At 43.9% G+C, this 23,256-nt stretch overlaps 1 protein-coding gene and 1 long non-coding RNA gene across 2 annotated transcripts in view; both read right to left on the bottom strand.

The window, feature by feature from the left end:
* LOC142467903 (vomeronasal type-2 receptor 26-like) overlaps nucleotides 1-23,256 on the bottom strand; it is a 335,755-nt gene that overhangs the window by 93,466 nt on the left and 219,033 nt on the right. The window lies entirely within an intron of this gene.
* LOC142472307 (uncharacterized) lies at nucleotides 17,162-20,899 on the bottom strand. Its single transcript, XR_012789649.1, has 3 exons — nucleotides 20,729-20,899; nucleotides 18,258-18,412; nucleotides 17,162-17,220 (listed from the first exon to the last, which is right to left on the bottom strand). It is a non-coding gene; the product is annotated as an uncharacterized LOC142472307 (long non-coding RNA).

The raw sequence follows: 23,256 nt of genomic DNA, 5'->3' as shown, positions 1-23,256 counted from the left end.
ATATAAATCAATGAACCACTGATGTGGTAAAGAAAGTGACATGAACCAATGAGGAGCTTCACAATAAGGATTTGGATCATTAATGTAAAAAAATGGAAAAATATGTATATATATGTAGCCTGGTTCCCCAGGTCTACCCTGGGAGGATAGGGAGGGTTGCAGTGTGCAGGGAGTGCTTCGGTACATCGGAGGCTCCACAGTGACCCGAGCGAGTAGGGTGCCGCCATGTTGGTGTTAGCGCATGCGCGGTGAGCCCGTGGAGGTGGTGAGGAAGCAGAGGTCACGCTTGCGCAGCAAGAGGTTGCGAGAGCCCGCGAAAGAGGAGCTGCTCCTATAGGGTGGAGCGCACATCCCGCGAGTCCCAGCAGCCAGAGCGAGACCAGGTGACGACACGCAGCCTATAGGGCGGGCGGAATATCGGGAGGAAGAGTTAGGAGGTTGCGCAGGGGATCACGCCGGTTAGAACTGAGCGGGAGGAGGAAGGAGAAGGAGCTCTGCGTGTAGGGAGGCCAGTAGCCCCCCTACACTAGGCAACATATCCCCAGCCCAGTTAGGCCCTGAGTCCCCGTGGAGCGGAAGTAGGGACAGGCCCTCAGATAGGATACAGTCCCCTTAGTATCAGAAGGAGAGTTGTACCCCAGAGACTGTCGCAATATCATACCAGATGTTTGCGCTCAGACCTCGGCCGCACAGTAATAGCCCACCGGGTGGGATCGCCCCGGCAGGTATTCCTGGAGTTCATTCGTTGTCGGATCCTTTGTGAAGTTCCTTGGCAGGCCCGAGCGCTGGAGCGCTCGGCAGGTAACATCATCAACTGCACCAACTATATATATAGATCTCAGAACATAGTGGCTGCGCAGTCACACACACTCATATACCTCACTTTGGGGTGGGGGGATTTTGGGTGTGGGGAACTGGACACGGTGTGGGTACACGGTGAAGGGGGTCGCATCCTGCGAGACGCAGTAGCATAGTGTCTCCCATAGGGAGGGACACCTGTTGATGATATTCAAGGTTATGTTGCCGTTAGTAAAATCATTGGTTATTTTATATGCTGTTTGTGTGAGGAGTAATACATTATTGTCTTGCGAGGAACAACTTCCACTCCGCTGGGATCCATCGCAGGTGGAGGCGCTGCACTTAGTAAGAGGTTATCAGTATTCACATGAGTTGCCCAAGGCTCTCCGTGGCGGAGGCTTAGGCCCTGCGAGCCAACCGGCTGAACAGCATTTGGTAGCGTACTGTATTCATTAGGAAACAGGGCTACATTTGGAGGCGCTGCTGAGATCAGAGCTGGGGTGCCCCAATTCAAAATTCACACAGCCACCTGTCCAGAAATACTCTCCCGTCACGTCAGAGCATGCGCAAATGGGCGCGGCAGATGCAAACACCCGCCCGCCGTGTGGTGGCCTTGAGTCAAGTTCCTATGGCCTTGCCCTTAGAGACATTACAAACGGCCCTAAGACAACTACCAGGATTCTCCAAAGCCCGCCTGGTGGATGTCCTCATAGAACAAGACGCCAAGTGGAACACCCTACTAGTTGATTGTCGCAGAGATTTAGGGGGTTATGCACTAAGCAGTGATAAGTGCTTTAAGTGAGATTAAGAGCCATTATAGCATGATACTGCCTTCTGTGAGAATCACAAAGCAGTGAAATGTTTTTTAAGTGAGATAAATGCCTTTATAGCGCGATACTGTGTTCTGTGAGATTCACAAAGCAGTGATAAGTGCTTTTAAGTAGCCATTATAGCACAATACTGCACTGTTATCACTGCTTTGTGAATCTCACAGCAGGCAGTATCACGCTATAAAGGCAGTTATCTCACTTAAAAGCACTTATCGCTGCTTTGTGCATAGCACCCAGAAAACCCACTTATCACTGCTTAGTGCATGACCCCTTAGTGGTACTGGAGCCCTCTCGGATAATCGTCAAATTCTTGACAGAGGCCTATGGCGTGTCAGAAGATGATGGGGCCCTGTGGGCCAAATACTGTGCCATTAACCAGAAGGAAGGGGAAGACTTGACGGCCTACATCCATCGAGTACAGATAGCGTTGGGACCCTTACTTCACCATAAGTACGTTATAGCCTCACAAATGGATGAGTATCTCCGGAAGCAATAACTGCGGGGGTCCAGCCCTAACCACCCCATTGCCAACATTATTCGTGATAACTTCACCCGGGGGAGCCCCCCTACATTCACGAAGTTGTTACAGCAAGTCAAGGAGCACGAGGCTCATCTAATGCTTCATTCCCCGCAGAAAGCAAAAAGGGTCTCCAACCCCAAGAGTAAGGGAACTAGTGAGAAGAAGGAGGATCCTCCGGACAAACCTGTGGTCGAGCGGCCGAAGTACTCGGGGAGGACCTCTCCCCCCTACAACCGTCGTACGCCGCCCCGTGATCTGTCATGCTACAAGTGCGGGAAAAAGGGGCATATATCTTATGACTGCCGGATGGGAGAATCTCCCAAGAAGTTCATGTCCCATGCCATGGTCTGTGGAGTATACGCTGCCAACGGAGTGGCCTTGGAGGCTCCGGCTTCCCCCCGAACCCCGACATCCCAATGACCTAACTCCGACCACCACCTGAGATAGTGACTGTCCTCGTGACTGGAACAATCGAGTGGGACCTGTGGCCCTCATACGCGTATTATTGGATGGCATCTACTCCTTGGCCTTGCTGGACACGGGGTCACAAGTGACTATTATATATCGAGGGTTCTACGATCAACATCTCCAGAATAAACCCCGGAAGTCGGCCGAACATATAAAAGTGAGGGGCCTGAGCAATGAAGACTACCCTATTGATGGCATCGTGATGGTGTCTCTGGAGATTCAGCAGCTCAACACTGGGAAATCACACCCCATGAACGTAGACACTCTCGTGTGCCTGGAACCCAAGGACCTGCCCAAGTACCCGATCATCCTGGGGACCAATGCAGACATTGTACAGGCTGTTATCCGGGCCTACTTGCAAGAGACAAATGAATTGCCCATGTCCAGTCTTCAACTGCAGCTTGTTCAGGTGGGCAAGGACCCCCCAGCCTCGGTCCCCGAGAGCTACAGGCTGTTGTTCTGCGGCAGAGCCTGCCTAACGGATATTCCGCCGGGAGCAGTGCAGAGAATGCCGGCATGTAGCTCACATGCCGAGCGTGAAGACACCGAGCATCTCTTTTCATTGGAGAGCACTCCGGAAGAAGACACTCGATGGGGATACCGAATAGTACCTGAGTTTCAGGATTGGGCCGCTGCCATTCCTCGTCGCATCTATGTGTTGGTGCAGAACTTATCCCCCTTTCACCATGGCTATAGATGCGGGACAAAAATTGGGTCGGCTCTACCCGGTCAGTCTAGTTGATGAGCCCATCCAGGTCAAGACCGCCCGAGCTGGATGCTCCCAAGAAGGGCTAGAATTCGACTTCGTGTCGTCCGGGCTGCCTGAGCAGTGGAGAGAGAGATTAAGGGGCCAATTAGAAGACAGGCGTGACGTCTTCTCTACTGGTGAAATGGATGTGGGGTGCAGTCACAGTGCCCAGCACACTATTCGGATGAATGACACGGTTCCCTTTCGTGAGCGCTCCCGGCGTATCGCCCATAGGGACGTGGATGATGTACGGGCCGTGATTCACGAGATGGAGGAGGCCGGGATCGTCACAGACTCAAGGAGCCCCCACGCGTCCCCCATCGTGGTGGTGAGGAAGAAGAATGGGACTGTGAGACTGTTGTGTGTAGATTACAGGACCTTGAATAAACTCACGATGCCTGACCAGTATAACCTCCCTCGCATAGAAGAGATCCTCAATGCCCTCAACGGGAGCAAATGGTTCAGTGTGTTGGATCTAAGGTTCGGGTACTACCAGGTGCCCATGAGCCCTGAGGACCTAGAGAAGACTGCCTTCATCTGTCCGTTGGGGTTCTTTCAATTCTCTCGCATGAAACAAGGCATTTCTGGAGCGCCGGCCACCTTTCAACGGCTGATGGAGAAAACCTTGGGGGACTTGAACCCCAGAGAATGTTTGGTGTATCTGGACGACATCATCGTCTTCGGCAGAACACTGGAGGAACATGAGACCCGACTCCGGAAGGTGCTCGATTGTCTCGTCCAAGAGGGACTCAAGTTGTCTTTGAATAAATGCCGATTCTGTAGGACCTCAGTGACCTACGTTGGACAAATCATGTCCACCGAGGGAATAGCCACCGACCCTGCCAAGATAGAAGCCGTAGTAAGCTGGCCAAGACCCGATAATTTGGTAGAATTGCGCTCTTTCTTGGGGTTCTGCGGATACTATCATAGATTTGTGGAGGGATATTCTCGTCGGGCCAAGGCCCTCAACAGTCTTCTCAAAATATATCCAGAAGACACGGGACGAAAGGCAACCTCCGCCCGACAATCCTTCGGGGACAAGTGGACTACAGAGTGCGAACAGGCCCTCCTGGACCTGAAACAGAGTCTGACGGCTGCCCCGGTATTAGCCTATGCCGACCCCGAGAAACTATATACTACATGTGGACGCTAGTCTCAGCGGACTAGGGGCAGTACTGCATCAGAAACACCCAGAGGGATTACGACCAGTAGTCTACATCAGTCGCAGTCTGACGCCCAGTGAGCAAAACTATCCCGTGCATAAGCTCGAGTTTCTCGCTTTAAAGTTGGCCATCGTAGACAAGCTTCATGACTACCTCTATGGAATCACCTTTGAGGTGCGAACGGACAATAACCCCCTCATGTATATCATGACTTCAGCTAAACTGGATACAGCTGGTCATCGTTGGTTGGCAGCACTCTTCAACTACAATTTCACCTTGAAATACAAACCGAGTCTTCTGAATGCGGGAGCCGATGCCCTATGCAGAAGACCGGGGCTGGTCGCCACCCCCGACGATGACCAATGGGAAGAAATCCCTGGTCCCGGGATGTGGGCCATGTGCTGCACCGCAGCCATAGTTAATGATCAAGTAGCATTCTCCGAAATAAGGGTGGCGGATTCTCTAGGGTGTGCGTCCCAAGCCATCCCTGCTGCGTACCGGGACCTCAGCGGCATGCACATCACCCCTGACAAGATCATGTCCTGGAAAGATATGGTGCGTTACCAGGTTTGTGACCCGATAACCGGCGCCATCCGCCACGCTATCCAGAGAAACCGTACTGATCTACTCAAACATGCCCCTGGCGGTGTGGGTGTATTCTGATGAGAGAAGCAGATAAATTTGAAATACGGGACAATCTATTATACCGGGTTGTTGAGTATCATAATCATACAAGTAGGAGGCAGCTGGTCCTACCTAAAATGCTACAATACTTGGTGTTACGGTCATTACATGACAAACATGGCCATTTGGGCGTCGACAAAACCTTTGGACTGGTGAGAGATCAATTCTTCTGGCCAAAAATGAGGGAGGCTGTGGAGCATCATTGTCGACGGTGTAGCCGATGCATCCAACGCAAAACACTTCCCACCAGAGCCGCCCCAATGGGTCATCTGAAAAGGGCGGGTCCCATGGACTTACACTGGCGACACACTTTATTCGAGCTTGGCTAGTCCCACGAATTCGGGTATACCCGGGTGTATTGAGGTTTGTGACTGTTTTCTGCCCGAGTGCATTGAGGTATTTTCCAAGCAGGGATTGAAGCATTTTATTCCCGCTGGCTGCAATACTGCACAGTATATATATATATACTGCATTACAATTCATGAATTTATGCCATCTGGTAGACACGGGAAGCATTGCAGCCTATTAAATTCTTATCATTATCATTTAACAGATCAGCCGCCCATCAGCCAGGCATGAACCCAGGCTGGGAAGGCAAACGCAACGGGGCTTGTCAGAGGTGAGGAGCGGCGCATTCCAGGTATCTGCCAGGTACATACCGGGTATTTGCTCGAATAAAGTGTGTCGGTGCAGTAGTATGCATGGACTTCCTGTGTATTGAACCGGATAGCCAGGGAATCTGCAATGGGCTGGTCATCACAGATCATTACACGCGGTATGCACAAGCCTTTCTGACAAAAGACCAAAAAGCCATCACGGTAGCCAAGGTGCTTTGGGAAAAATACTTCATACATTATGGCTCCCCCACAGACTACATTCTGATCAGGGCAGAGACTTTGAGTGCAAACTTATCCGGGAATTACTAAAGATCTTGCACATCACCAAATCCCGAAACACCCAGTACCACCCTGAAGGGGACGCTCTGCCCGAACGGTTCAATAGCACTTTACTGGACATGCTGGGAACCTTAACGGGAATGCAAAAGACTGAGTGGAGTAGACATGTGGAAGCGCTAGTCCACGCATACAACTGTACCAGACACGAATCTACCGGATTTTCACCCTACTTTCTGATGTTCGGGAGGGAAGCCCGACAGCCGGAAGACATACGGTTGAGGGTCTCCACTGATGGGGTTCATAATGCCACTCATTTCAAATATGTGCAGAGACTACAAGAGAACTTGCAACAGGCCTATCAGCAAGCTGAAAGGTCTACGGAAAAGCTGAATGCTGGTAACAAGAAACGCTATAACCACAAGTCAAACATCGGGACATTCAACCTGGAGATGCGGTACTTCTCCACAACTTGGGAGTACCAGGGAAACACAATCTGGCTGACCGGTGGCGAGAAGGAGTCTATGAAGTAGAGTTGCAGATGCCTGGCCTCCCGTTCTATCGTATCAAGGACTCGGAGGGCCGGGTAAAGGTATGGCACAGAAACCATTTGCTTCCTATCCCACAAGTGGGAGAGGATGAGCCCGAAATACCAGCTACTCCATTGAATGGAGAAACGAACCCGAGTGAGGGTGGTCCAGAGACTGACAATAATACGGCCTATGAAGACCCCCAGGAGGGACCCTGTCAAAGGGGCCCTCAGACGCGACGAGCATCTCCCGGAGGAGCTACGGGTAAAGGGCCGGTGAAAAAACGGCTACTACGGTGGCTCTCGAGAATTCTACTTGGGACCCGCAGAGTGCATGTTTTGTGCCTTCCAATGATCATGTAGAGACTGTAACCCCCACCAGGGAAGAGGCTGAGACTAAGGACTATAATAGTCACTCTCCTTAGGGAGTGACCGAAGAACAATTACGACTGAGCCAGAGAGTTGGGCAGCCTCCAATGAGGATGACCTATGATCAGTTTGGGGCACCCCATTATGAGGCTCAGCAGTGGGCTCGTAATCGAGTAAAGTCAGTTATCGTTATGTTCAGTGAGATGTATAACCTTATATATAGAGTGTGAAATGTATCGTTGTGCGTATTCATGCATTTTTATTATATAATCGTTGTGCAGTTGATGTTCTAGTATTCCAAGCGGGGATGTTGGAGTCCACAGGAGGGAGGATGTACTGTAGCCAGGTCCCCCAGGTCTACCCTTATCTCCGCATGCTGGGAGAATAGGGAAGGTTGCAGCGTGCAGGGAGTGCTTCGGTACATCGGAGGCTCCGCAGTGACCCGAGCAAGTAGGGCGCCGCCATGTTGGTGTTAGCGCATGAGTGGTGAACCCGTGGAGGTGGTGAGGGAGCAGAGGTCGCACATGCGCAGCAAGAGGTTGCGAGAGCCCGCGAAAGAGGAGCTGCTACTATAGGGTGGAGCGCACTGGACTACAAGTCCCAGCAGCCAGAGCAAGACCAGGTGACGCCAGGGAGCCTATAGGGCGGGCGGAATATGGGGAGGAAGAGTTAGGAGGTTGCGCAGGGGAGCACGCCGGGCAGAACCGATCGGGAGGAGGAAGGAGAAGGAGCTCTGCATGTAGGGGAGGCAAGTAGCCCCTACATTAGGCCACATACCCCCGGCTCAGATAGGATACAGTCCCCTTGTATCGGAAGAAGAGTTGTACCCCAGAGGCTCGGCAGGTAACATCAACAAGTGCACCAACTATATATATATATATAGATCTCAGAACATAGTGGCTGCGCAGTAACACACACATACCTTACTTTGGGGGGTGGGGTTGTGGTGTGGGGAACTGGACACGGTATGAGTACATGGTGAAGGGTGTCATGTCCTACGAGACGCAGAAACATAGTGTCTCCCATAGGGAGGGACACTTGTTGATGATATGCAAGGTTATGTTGCCGTTAGTAAAGTCATTGGTTATTTTATATGCTGTGTGTGGAGTAATACGATATTGTCTTGCGAGGAACAACTTCCACTCCGCTGGGAGCCATCGCAGGTGGAGGCGCTGCACTTAGTAAGAGGTTATCGGTATTCCCATGAGTTGCCCCAGGCTCTCCGTGGCGGAGGCTTAGGCCCTGCGAGCCAACAAGTTGAACAGCATTTGGTAGCGTACTGTATTCATTAGGAAACAGGGCTACATATATTTAAAATTGATGAGATAACGTTAGTGCCTTTTTGTTAAAGTCCAAAATTTTATTCATATGCTGAAAAGATGCAGCCTCTCATAATAAGAATACCCGATCCTTATAATAGCCAGAACCTCAGAAAGAAAAACGAAGAAGAAAGGCGCAAAAAAGGGCAATGAATAAAACCAATTTTATGGATAAAAAATGTTAGAGCATAAAAAATTAAAAACACAATGCAAAAAATTAGGAAATGGTAATAAAAAGCAGAAACGACATTGCCTGATTTCTTATGTACTGCTGCTGATGTGTCAAAGATAGTTCACAACACTGGTGTTCTCCCACAGTATTTCCAAGCCTTAATCCGTCAGATGGTCACGGATGAGTGAAGGGTGTTAGATGTTGTTGCTTCGCCGATTTTGTACTGCGCTGCTCTCTATCGCTGAGTAGTGAAGTCGTCTCCTGGGTGGAAAACTCATTTGGCTCACTTACACTGCTTCATGCTGTTGGCTGCTGCAGTTGGCTATTGTTCAAAACCCTCTCCTTCTCTTCCGGAAGTGACACGGGGCGCAGCGCTCTGGGTGTTACGTCACTATCCGGACATTTTTTATCCATAACATTGGTTTTATTAATTGCCCTTTTTTGTGCCTTTCTTCTTTTTTTCTCACAGTTGATTGCCAGTTTGTCTATCTAGGTCCCCATTGGGAGGGCCTAGGTAGCCACAGTGACAATCAATGGGTTTTATGTTTTATATTTTTAATACATGTCTTTTTAAGTGTTTTGAAAAGGTAATATGGATATTATTCTGTATAAATCTGGATTGTGGTTATGCCCCCAGGGGGGTGGTGTTGGGATTTAACCCATTGTTTGCCTTAGCTGTCATTAGACTTTTGCATGGCAATGCTTAACTATCCACTAAAGTAGCCAAGGGGGGTAGGTAGTGTAGTTTGTTTGAATATTAACCCATTGATGCCTGTTGTATATGTTGGTAGCCGCAGGCATCAGAGGGGTTAATGTTATTTCTGCAATAGCGTTTTTAATAAATGATATTTCAGAAGCATATGGTAGAAATATTAGTAATGCGACCGTGATGCAGTAATAATACATAAATGTGCTATTAACGGTGACATCAATTCCCGCATCGCGATGACGGGAAAAATATTGCAACCAGTGAATTATTACCGCAATGTAGATGACATTTAACATAAAACTGCAGTAAAAAGATGTAATGTTGTCATTGTTTTTTTGATATTAAATCTGTTTTAACAGAGATTTATGTATTTAGGTCTATGTGTCATCTAGCATCGTGCAGGAACATTCTCTATTGCGTTGGTACCTGTATTTATATTTATGATTCAGGATAATGCATAATTACAGTTTTTTTTAAGTGACTCTGTGTGACACGTTTTGAGCAGGTAACACAACTGCTGAGGTGCCTGTCTCTTGTTCTTTTCATTAGCTGCTTACTTGTGTCGCTGCCTTGTTGGAATATTAAAGACTTTCTCCCCAGTGTGGTATGAGCTGAGGTAACAGTTTGCATCTCTACTCCATGAATAGGGAATTGGACAGACCTCTCGCCGCCTACTATAACAATGAGATGAACGTGATGAAACAGGCCCAGCTAAAGCTTCGGTGGCTCTGCTTCTATTCCAGGGGGTGGGCGTGGTTGGGATGTAAGTGATAATTCTACATAAACCCCTAGTGGGGAAGACTGTAACCTGAGAGCAAAGATCTAACATTGTAATTCCCCACAGATAATAATAACAGTTCTGTGTATAATGTATTGTTTTACATCACCTTACATTTAACATTCATGTCACAGAGCTGCTTCATTCCCAGAGGCAGCAGAGAAACAGAGGGCAGCGCTTTGCTTTAATCCTTACGGGAGAATTACACAGGCGGATAAACATTATGTAACACGAGACATTTTATGCCAAATGTTAAGAAAAATTGCATCAGATTTCCCATAATATAAACAGGTGGTTAACAGCAAACGGCCTCTCCCTGTGTGGGAATAACATGCAGCTCAGTTACTGTGTGTCCTGTAATTACACCTTCCCTGTCCGGGTTATGTCTGTACTCTCTGCCAATGAACAAGTGTAAAGTAGTTTTCTAAGCTCAATGTGCCAGAAACACACCATAAATAAGAGACGTGTTATTAGTAACTTGATAAGAGCCATGAGATGTGGAGGAGGAGGAGAGGAGGAGGGACAGTGATTGTGATAAATATAATGCATGATTTCTTAGCCTGTTTTCATCACACCCACAGGGACCTCTGTGACACTTACAGATATTCTCAGGCACAATCACCAGAGTATTTGCAGCAGAAGTTCCCAGTGCTGAGCTGCGCAAAGAAAACTTTTATCAGATAACTTCAATGGGGAACAATACATTACAATACATACAAAGATTTCCTTCTCCAACAAATAAAACTGCAACTTTACAAGTTATTAAAAACCATCAAATTTATAGTACAGAAATAAAATAAAGTTCAATAAAAGTTCATTAAAAAAGTCTCACTGCCATGTCTTCATGTCCATATATAATCATGCACACAGTACATATCCATGACACACACACACACACACACACACACACACACACACACACACACACACACACACACACACACACACACACACACACACACACACACACACACACACACACACACACACACACACACACACACACACACACACACACCACACACATTACATATCCATGTATCATACACACACATACATTACATATCCATGGCACATACACACTCACACATACACATACATTACCTATCCATGACATACACACACACACACACACACACACACACACACACACAGAACATATCCATTGCACATACACACACACACACACACACACACACACACACATACATTACATACATTACATACAGTATCCATGACACACACACACAAACACACACACACAGAGAACATATCCATGGCACATACACACACACATACATTACATACATTACATACAGTATCCATGACACACACACACACACACACACACACACACACACACACACACACACACACACACACACACACACACACACACACACACACACACACACACACACACACACACACACACACACACACACACATACAGAACATATCCATGACACATACACACACACACACACACACACATACAGAACATATCCATGACACATACACACACACACATACAATACACTCACTGTCATATTAGTGATTCTTCTTCTTGATAAAAGTCATGTGTGGGTTACTATATAATATAGGTACAGTAACTTACATATATACTCTTTTAACAGACATTGTAGTATATGGGTATTAATATCAAACACAGAGGCACTGTAAGAGATAAAGGGCCTCATGCAGTAAGCGACGATTATGTGAAATCGGCAAGCTTATCGATTAGTCATGTTATTGGCGTTTTTCCCTCTCCGTATGCAGTAAGTGCCGAATACATTCAAAATCAACCAGAAAACAAATCCGCCCACTCTCACGATGATGAGCCGATCACACACAGGTGTATCGGCGTGCGTGGCGGGGTGCTGTTAGGTTGCACAATCACAAATCTTGCTGAATCAGGCGAAACAAGCATGTTTTTGATTGCGCGCCATATTTAAAGGCAACGTGTACTGCTAATCATTCTCTGTGTTGTTGGGAGTGAGAGAGAGAGAGACGCACAGAGCTGGACGATTGAACATTTGCATATTGACTGAGAGACTTGTTGTGTATTGGGTGAGTTTTGGCCTTTGTTGTTTTGTTTACATCTTTGTCTTGTTTTATATGTGGAAGTGGGTCGTGTGATTGCCTGTACATTTCTTGTCTGTTTTTTGTGAGTGCTGGAAGTATGCCCGCAAAGCGTGGGAAGAGTGATGCTGGTGGGAGTGGGAGTGCTACTCGTGCAAGTACGCGTCGGAGTGAACGTTCTGTTCAGGGGAGTGATGTTGCTGGTGCACCGAGTGGTGTTGCTGAGAGTGGGAGTGCTGTTGTTGGGAGTGGGAGTGCTGGTGCTGCGAGTGGTGTTGCTGGGAGTGGGAGTGCTGTTGCTGTGAGTGGGAGTGCTGTTGTTGGGAGTGGGAGTGCTGTTGCTGTGAGTGGGAGTGCTGGTGCTGTGAGTGGGAGTGCTGGTGCTGGGAGTGCTGGTGCTAGGAGTGTGAGTGCTGGTGCTAGGAGTGTGAGTGCTGGTGCTAGGAGTGGGAGTGCTGGTGCTAGGAGTGGGAGTGCTGGTGCTGGGAGTGCTGCTGGTGGCGCAGTTGCTGATGGGGTGTCTGGTGGTGGCGTGCTTGCTGGTGGCCAGCTTTTGGAGGCTCTTCCATTGGAAGAAGGAGAGTCCAGTCAGCACCAGCCAAGCTCTGACCCTAAACCTGCTCGGAAAAAACGTGTGGAGAAGCCACGTAATCCTCGCTTCAATGACCAGGAAAATAGGGCTCTTGTCACTGGCATTCTGGAGCACTATGACAGTCTCTATGGACATTTAGTAGGTAAGTGTAACTTTACATTTATTATTCAAATACATGTGATCCTACTGTAGGTCATCTGAGTTTTGTTCATATGCAAATATGGGTACACAATATCTTTCTATGTTCATTAGTGTGGAAACACAGCTTTTTATCATGCCTTACAAGGACAAATAAACACAGCCGGTCAATTTGCCAGAACTGCATACAATATGAATGCAACCTTGCTTACATGTATAGGTTTAGTAGTGAATGCTCATGTGCTGCACATATTACACATAAAACAGCATGTTTGATATCTCTTGGAACAGCTAGCAGTGTAGGAAACTGGTGCTTATATTATTATTCATTTACCTCATATCTTTTATATGTTTTTCAAGGGCGGACAAGTGCAGCAAGCAAAAAAGAAATGTGGGACACAATAGTCATTGGTGTCAATGCCTGTGGGAATAGTGTCAGGGACAAGTATCATTGTCGGAAAAGATTTGATGATATTAGGTCCAAATTGAAAAAGAAAATACAAGACCAACGCGTGCATGCTACTGGCACTGGAGGTGGGCCCACACCACAACGTCTCATATTGACTCCATTGGAGGAGCTGCTTCGGCCAAAATTACTTACCGTCGTCGTGGAAGGCTTGGCTGGTGACCGTGACATTGGAATTTATCCGTCACAATTTCCAGCAGGTGATAAATATTACTGTACTAGGCGTGTCGTTGCTTACAGTTATTTTGCATATTTACACTGCTTTTTATACTGTCTTCACAATATAAGCATACCTGCATCTATATATGTATATGTCTGATTCTGTATATATATATCTCAAAATAGACATATATGTAGTAGTCCTACTAAAAGCAGTAACTAATATAGCACGTGCCATTGCGTGCTCATTTACATGTGAATTCCCAAAATGCATAGCTGCAGTGGAAGCAATTGATGGTGGGCGAAGATGGGGAACAACAGGGTAGTACACGTGTAACACATGTTCATGAGAAATTATTAGTAGCTACAGGTACAGAACAGAAATATGTATCATATTATTGTGTATTTTATTGATTTTACTCCGACAAACATGACATTACTGCCTATTTTAAGCATGCATCAAAGAAATTGCATGTAACGGCCTACAAACATCACTGGCACTAACACATCTATAGTTGCTTATGAAAAGGTCCATTTTTGCTTTATGTCATATACAGACAGCATAATGAGGCACACGTATCATATGTTATGTCATTGTTTTCATAACTTAAACACTGCAGATGACTACTTAGCTCATCTACCATTGTGTTAAAGCAGCTGCAATTAATATCTCATCACAGCATACACTTCAACAGAGGGGGTGGGGTTCAGCACACACACTAATTACAGCCTCATTTCACGGTCAACTTAGTTCACACCATTTGCACCTGTTTCAAGTCATTGAAAGGTGTGGCTGATTAGGCTTTTTGGGGAAGGGAATACCTTTCTTACAACCTGAATAGCACAACTGAAGTTAATCACACTCATTTGAAAGCTTAACTCTAGCTACTAAATGCCCCAACAACTCATTACTTATCAAAGCGTACGTCACACATTAGTTCACTCATATCTATAGTTGAACTACTATCAAAGACACATTATCACACACTGCATGTGTTGTCTTGTTGAGTCACAGCCACATTCAGGTGTGCCACATCTTCGATTAATGTACCACACATATCCTCTACCAAAAACAACACTTTTTGCAATATGACCACCTTCATGATAACCATTGTGAATGGTCATCTCATGATAGTTATGTACATTATGATACTGATATCACTACACAACATATGATTTTTATGTACTCATTTAATCTATTTATCCTCACGCATTACTGCAGAAACATAGTATGTTGTATGTTAGGGAACTCAAAAATTCTAAGTACACAGGCATGTACAGTGTTATTACAACTATTTATGTTCACTTTCACACACATTTTCGGTTAAGGAACTGATGTTGTTAGTTAATCATAAATACAGAACATACAATAAGTGTTTGTTCAATATTTACACATGTAAATGTAAAACTTATGTTATTGTTATATATAGTTGCCCCTGGAGGACATGTGTCACCTGAGATGGAACAAGTGTCTTCACCTGGGTCAGCCAGCTCAACACTACTAGAAGGTGAGTGTATCATTTGCTGGCCATATAATATGTGCTCTTCTATATGTTATGTTGTCATGTGCATTATTTGTTTTGCACATCTTCTTTAAATAGGATTACTTAGTGTCAGTGAAAATTAAGTGTAAGGCAACATGTATTGTGTTAGTGATGTTAATTATCATGTAGGACTTCTGAGTTTAGAGCAACTTTTCATTCATTCATATTTCATACTGAGTCCAAACATTATTCGTAAGTCAAGGTAGTTTTTAATGAGGTTATAAAACGTATGCTAACATGTTAGGTGTTACTTAGGACACAGTACAATTACATAGTAACACAGCATACATTAACATGCCATTTAATAATGTGTACATTTCTTTTTAGAACATCATGGTGATGAGGATGATGAGTATGATGAGGATGACGCCACAGAAGAGACTGAAATACAATCTTGTGACCATGAAGAGGTGCCAATAGAAACTGTTGTACCGCCAAATCGTCCATCAACTTCCACATACGATGCAATTGTAGCTTCAGAGGGAAAAATAGTGGACGCAGAAAATCGTCGCCATTCAGACATGATGACAGTGCTGGAAAGGATGATTGGACTGCAGGAAGAAACAGTATCACAATTGGCACATCTCCACAGAGTCTTCATTGAAGTGCCTAAACAGTTGCAAAAAATCAACACCTCATTCGAAGCATTAGTTGTTCAGCAAACACAAGCTAATTACTGGAGAATGACTAATGTACCACAATTCAACACCTCCCAGCCAGGATCTGTTCATGCAGGTCAGTTTTCACCACATTCATCTGAGATTCATTCACCAGGCCCAAATGTTACCGGTCAAGTAGCAGACATTGCTGTGCAGGTTCCTGATGACATCCTACCGCTGCCATCTGTACAAATTCAGCAGCAGACACCTACAAAGGAGGCGACAAAAACAAAACAAGACACACATGAAACAGACCAACCATCACTTGTGCAGTGTCTACCAACTTGCTCACATGTGTCACTGGGCACAAGCCCTGTCCGTGAACAGTCACTACCCAAAAGCCCTGTAGGTGAGTCGCTGCCCAAAAGCCCTGTAGGTGAATCGCTGCCCAAAAGCCCTGTAGGTGAATCGCTGCCCAAAAGCCCTGTAGGTGAATCACTGCCCACAAGCCCTGTAGGTGAGTCACTGGCCACAAGCCCTGTAGGTGAGTCACTGGCCACAAGCCCCGTAGGTGAACAGTCACTGGCCACAAGCCCTGCCCGTGAAGTGCCAGAGGCCACTCAAAGTGGCTCTGTTGTGCCTAAAGTTGGTGGCAAAAGAAAAAGGAAAATTCAAGAGACAACAAGCAGGCCTGTTACTCGCTCGCAAAAGGAACAAAAAAAATAAATGTTATAATTCAGAAAATATGTGTTTGGCCTTGTTTTGTTGACTTCAGATTATCTAATTACTATTGTATGTATGCTGAAGACTGTGTTGTTTCCAAACTTTCAACTATGTTCTTGTACACGTGAAGTTTTGGAAATGTTAACACTCATAATTAATTGTGTTATAAATATTTATGTTGTAATCGTCTGTTCAGTAATGGTCCACCAGGAGCCAGTTGCTAAGTTTAGAGAAGCTGCCATTGACTTTGCAGCAAAACATTGCATTTGGGTGTGTTAATTGATGTAAGAATTGCATATGCATATTAGTCACATGCAATTATTAAAACACCTAAGTAAGTGCAAACATCTTTCTTGTACGTGTACAGCAGGATTATGTGTAAATTATTACTTACCTTTGCCTTGCTTGGCCATTGTAATTTTGTCCTTTAATCAGTTGTGTGTTCGTTTCTATAACATCTCAGAATGTATAATAATATATATACACACACACACACACACACACACACACACACACTGAGTGAGTGTGAGTGTGAGTGTGTGAGTGTGTATATATATATATATGTGTATATATATGTGTATATATATGTGTATATATATGTGTATATATATGTGTATATATATGTGTATATATATGTGTATATATATGTGTATATATGTGTATATGTGTATATATATATGTATATATGTGTATATATATATGTATATATGTGTAGTACTATATAAACTGGTATACACAAACTAATACACTTCATGCTTCCTTGTGAAAGCACACTATTTTAATAATACAGGCCTAATGTTTGAGAAATATCCTAAGTATGAGACTCTAACAGTATTGTGCTTAAACAAATGTTTATTACTTCATTCAATCATGTTTCTCACCATTTAAATAGGTTTCATACAAGGTATACTTAATGCCATCAATGTTGTGTGTACTCCTGCAATATAAAAAAAAAAAAAATATTATATATAAATATATATATATTTTTATAAGAGATATATTTATATATATATATATATATATATATATATATATATATATATATACACACGTATTTAAACTCATGCAGACAGGGAGTTAACCAGACTTTCACATACACACAGAAATGTAAGCGGGGAAAAAACATTTCTTTTTGCAGGTGTGTTTTTACTGATATGCCTGGCTAAGAAATATTTTCACACACTGGTCTTTGTTAGTTTTCAAAAAAACACTATGTGAACGCATTCACAGTCTAGGGATGTTTTTCACAAACGAGATAAAAGAAGGAGAAATGTTTCTCCCACAGTCCCATATCACGAACCACAACTGTTAACCCAATTAGACAAACAAATCCAATTGGCGTTTGAAATAAGGAGTCAAAGTAGTTACTTTTGTTGACCTTGACAAGGAAAAACAGGAGTTTGTTAGCCATTCAGCACATTCATTTTGATGAGCAAATAACACAGACCTGCACACAGCTTTTGTGCTACTCAGACATGGCTGATGAATTCGTTAACAATATTAATCCCCTTTTAGGGTATAAGTACATGATCTGTGAAGCCATCTTGAACAGTCGCGGACAGAAAGCAAGCACACGCCAAATCGATGATTTCATTCGAGCAAAATATCCTTATTACCAAGACCGTAAGCATGCACGGAATTTTAATTCCTCAATAAGATTCACTTTATCAAGTAATGACTTTTTTGAACGTGACCAGGATAAGCTACAACACACCTATGGTTTCTGGAAGATTGCCCCGGAAAAACAATTTATCCTGAAAGACGGCACTTATATTGTCGTGAAAGGCATATTTATTCCTAATGGCAATAGCAATGTATCCGCTACTACTGATCCGTTTGAATCGATACGTGCTGCAATATCTGCAGCCTCCATTCCTGAAACCCACATTGTACAAGAACAAAAGTACTATGATTATGTACCAAGCCTTTCAGCTGAAATTGCATTGGAATGGGAACCGGAAGAAATGAACCTACCTCCCGACCAATTATTTGAAGAAAGCAGTGGCGATTCCTATGAGCGCATCCTGGAGGAGATATGTGCCATACTGGATTCAGCGGTTGGGTTAAGCGTGGATGAAAATGGCTTGCATTTCTGGAGCGACCAGTTGCAGCCAGGCGAAGAGTTAATTCTAGAAGAATGGTAAATATAACAATCGTTATGCGTTGACTCTGCGTTTAAATTTTTTTTTTTTTTGTAACCACCATTTTCACTTTCAATGCGTGGATACAGCGTAACATTGCAGACTGCATAACATGTAGCGATCACAAACAAATTGTTTCCTAATACAATATAGTAGGACCTGAAAAAGTAGTACACATTGCTGACGGAATAAATATACGTACTTTCCTATCCCTTTAAACATATTAGCAACATTTTACCATTACTCTAACACATACCTGTTTTGTTATCATGCAACATCTACAACATTGAAAACCGGGTCCACCACGTATGACGTGGGACCCTTGTCATGGGCCAAGGCGTCCTTAAAAAGGATTAGTGATGTAAGTCCCGCCCCCAAGCGACGTGCGCGCCTCAAAGCCTATTGGCTGTCATGTTTTGTTATAGTAACGGTAACTGCAGTGTGTCATGTGTGCGGCTCAGTGTTTGTAGGCGTCAACTGGGCGTTAGCCGAATGTTAATTGAGTGGGAGGAGTGTTAGCGTGCGTTTCACGGTGGTTTAACATGACGTCACATGTATTGCATTTGCGCATTGTGTTATCGGCCGTCCTTTCTGTCCAAACACGTCTGTTTAAAAAGAATACAGATGTACTCGTTTAGAACGAATGTAGTTTCGTCTTCATTGTATTTGAAATAAAGATGTTATGTTTACTGGTATTTTCAACATGTATTGAACGCACAACGTACGCTTTGTTTTGCGCATGCGCTAACAGTTAGTGGAGCCAAGCGTGAAGTGCGTGCGCACACAAAGATGTGCGCGCACATCTTTCAGTATACAGGCAACGTTCACTTCTTATACATAGTTATGCCTGCTACAAATTTAAAGAAACATTACATACTGATGAACAGTTTTACTTCTAACATATAAGTGACTGACGTGTGTATCTACACAATCATATAGAGCTGCGTAACGCGTTGTCACGGATGCATATCTAGTAAGGTGCCATCTTTGACCATCATGTGTTTGCTGTATTTCAGAGATGTCGGGGAAGATACAATCGGATCAATGTATGATTTCAGAAGAGTCTACCTTTATATGAGATGATTGTGAGGAGGAGCCACCGACTACTATACTACATATGGAACTAATTTTATATTGCTTGCAGCGCTTATTAACAAACAATTAAAAATGTGATACCCTTATGCCTATATTGCATAAGCACTTAATTAACATAATGATGTTGCAAAAGAGTGCCTCATGAATTTTTATTGAGTGTTCTTTAATGACTACTAACATTTTATGACATGGTGTGTTTTATATATAACAACCATTCCCACTCTGCTAACACATTTGTGTATTCTAATATGTAATGGAACGTATGACTGTCGAAACTATGTAACAATAATAATAATAATATGAGCATGTTCATGTATAGGGCTGCTAGTTGTACGCAGCGATTTACAGACACATGTTTCAGCCTGAGGTCCCTGGCCCGTGGAACGTACAAATGTTTTTTGCCGCATGAGGCACAGGGAGATAAAGTGACTTGGCCAAGGTCACAAGGAGCCCACACCGGGAATTGAACCAGACTCCCCTGCTTCAAACTATCAGTGCCAGTGTGTGTCTTTACTCAGTGAGCCACTCCTTCTCCCAATGTAAAGGACACTTACAACCAAGTAGCCATTTATTTTTAAAATCTCTTGTTACATGGGTATGTAGATAAAATGGTTTGGGACTGTAGCAAATAATGTTAGTGGCCAGATGTTATGGTCCCCTCCAATGCATGATGTTCTGAATATGACATCACCATCATGTTATGAAGTACGTTTCTGTGTATATTTCATTAACCTAACTAACTATAGTTTACTGTGTTTATTAATCGTTTAGAAATACATAGTATAGTCAATATGATGATATAAGCTACCATAATAAAGCTGGTGTTATCATTTGTCGGTGTTATACATGGATCCTACACCAATTGATAGAGACACAAACAGTTGTCTTAAAAAGTGTGTCTATGCTAGTGATGAATGTGCTCCCGTAAGTAAACAAATAAGTACAGTTATCCCCTTTTCTCCAACCACCTCTATATTACATTAATGGAAATTATAAGGAAACATACATAAAATGTGATGAAATGTGAGTAATCATTTTGTAATACAATGCACATGAAAGCTCAAGAGTAGCTAAATGCATATACATGATACAGAAAGTACATATATGTAACATTTGTGTTTAAACCAATATGTTGGGTTTTTAGTTCCAATAATTATAGGAAGATTGAGGTAGCCACATCTTATGAGAGATGTCAGCAAATATACATACCATGATCAGTCATACTGGAGATATACCTATAATGCAAAGGAACAATATATAAATTGCAAACATTGACATGCCATCTTCAGTACCGTAAACAACACAGCAAAGTGTGTATTTGGTGTTAAATGTACAACACCATGTATATTTCATGACATTCAAAATGTAAATCTGCCTGGTGTACACATCATCTGGATGTACATGTTACACTGCACCAATAACATTGTATGTAAGCATACTAGAAGCATGAATGATTATGGGCATAATATGTGTTTTGTCTTAGCATAAGGAATAACACAATGCTAAAATATTATTGCTTTGTTACCCAAGTTGTATTCACATACACACAACTAAAGTACAATTGAAGAGGGATTATATAACCTGTGCAACAATAACATACCGGTGCCACATCCCTTTGTGCACACAGCAGAGAAAAGAAAGGTGTGCAACCCATATTCATCTGTGTCCTAACAGAAGGTTATATAAAGAAACATTATTGTTAATATAACATAATTAAACTATAAAAGTAGTACTAGGAACATATGAGTTTGTACTTACAAGAAAAAAATGAATTGATGAGATTCTGTCGTGTCTGGCCACCACTGGCTGTTTGTTCATTTTCAGCAGCTACATGGGTGGGATGCTCGTCTACCAAAGCCTCAGCTAGGTCTGACTGTACATTGTGCCTGAGTGCAACATTGTGCAAAATGCAACAGGCAAGGATAATATCAGACACTTTTTGAGGCTTGTATAGAAGAGCCCCACCAGTTCTGTCCAGACACCTAAACCTGGTCTTGAGTAGGCCAAATGTCCTCTCTATAACAGATCTTGTAGATATATGGGCTGCATTGTACCTGTCCTCTGCTTCAGTTTGAGGGTTTAGCACCGGAGTCAAGAGCCACGGCCTAATTCCGTATCCTGAGTCACCTATAATGAATGGAGCACACATAAGCTGACATTAGTGATCAAATTGTACAATGCCAACATTCCTAAATCAACATGTGTTTTGTGTTAGAACATGTAAATATGTACTCACCCAGCAGCCAACCAGGTTCAAAATGTCCCTCTTCGAACGCATGGAAGACTGAAGAGTTCCTCAGGATAGAGGAATCGTGACTGGAACCAGGGAACTTGGGTACCACATGCATTATCCTCATCGTGGCATCACATACCACCTGTACATTGAGTGAATGGTAGTGCTTCCGATTGCGGTACACATGCTCACTCTGACTAGGTGCAATCAAAGCAACATGTGTGCAATCGATTGCACCCAGCACACATGGTATCCCTGCTATATTATAAAAGCCAGTCCTGACTTCCAGCCACTCTGTCGCCTCTGTAGGAAAATGAATATAATTCCTAGCGCATCTATTGAGTGCATAGAGAAACTGGGTCAAGGCCCGCGAGAATGTAGATTGCGAGACCCCGCCCACTATGCCCACAGTTGTCTGGTATGACGCGGAAGCAAGATAATGTAATGAGCACAGCATTTTAACAAGCCCAGGGACTGCACGACCTCTGGCTGTGAAAAAATCTAAATCCCCCCTTATCTCCTCATAAAGAGCTAAGATTGCTGCTGAACTCAAACGATAGCGACTTACAATCTCCTCCTCACTCATCCCATCTAACAGGGTTCTCTCCCTGTACAGACGCGGACGAGGCACAAGTTGTCTCCTCTGTCTTCTCCTCTGATCTCCTGTCCCTCTACCTGTCCCTCGGCCTGTCCCTCTCCCTGTCCCTGTCGTATCCGCGTCACTGTCACTGTCCCTCGGTGTGTCCCTCCCTTGCCCTATATGATTGTCTTCATCATCAAGCATGTCATAGAAAAGAATGTTCCTCCGTCTCCTAAACATTCGCAACATTTTGAAATGAGTAGCTGTGAATGAGCAGGTAATGTGCGTCCTTTAAATAGGTATGTGATGATGTCAGGTGACATAGTAAAATGCAAGGTGTTACATTAACATAATAAAGTACTTCTGTGGCAAGCTGTGTGCACTTGTTGTTCTAAGTATTTGTTGTGTGTATTCTGCAGGGAATGATGATATTTGGCAATGATGTGACGTGAAGCTTTGTACAAAGATTGCTTGCAAATAAATAGTTGCATGTGCAATGCATGTAACACTTGTGAACGCAAGAGTCAGTCATGTAATGAGACAAAAAGGCTGAGATTGACGTGGGAAAAGTTTTGTGTAACATGTGTAATTATCCATGTTATTGTGACATGTTGGCAACAATGAATAGTCGTGTGCATATGCATGCATTTGTGTAAGGAGGATAGTTGGTATAGAATGAGTTTACAAGGTGTCCCAATGCTGAATTACTGTACATGTGTGTATAAGTTAGGTTGAAGTGCTTGTAATGCAACGGTTACAATGTAAACATGCAATGTGATTGAGCGTCCAATAAGTGACGTCATGAAAATAGGGAGGACCCAAAAGTATATGTAAACATGAGAAGACAGATGTACATGAACGTTTAAAGATGCGTGTCACATTACAAGCATTGTGTAATGTAAAGGAAGATGAATATACTGTGTA

This window comes from Ascaphus truei, chromosome 1, assembly GCF_040206685.1.
Source record: "Ascaphus truei isolate aAscTru1 chromosome 1, aAscTru1.hap1, whole genome shotgun sequence".
NCBI classification, from domain to species: Eukaryota; Metazoa; Chordata; class Amphibia; order Anura; family Ascaphidae; genus Ascaphus; species Ascaphus truei.
Note: the sequence above shows the minus strand (reverse complement) of the source record. Positions and strands in the feature narration are given on the sequence as shown.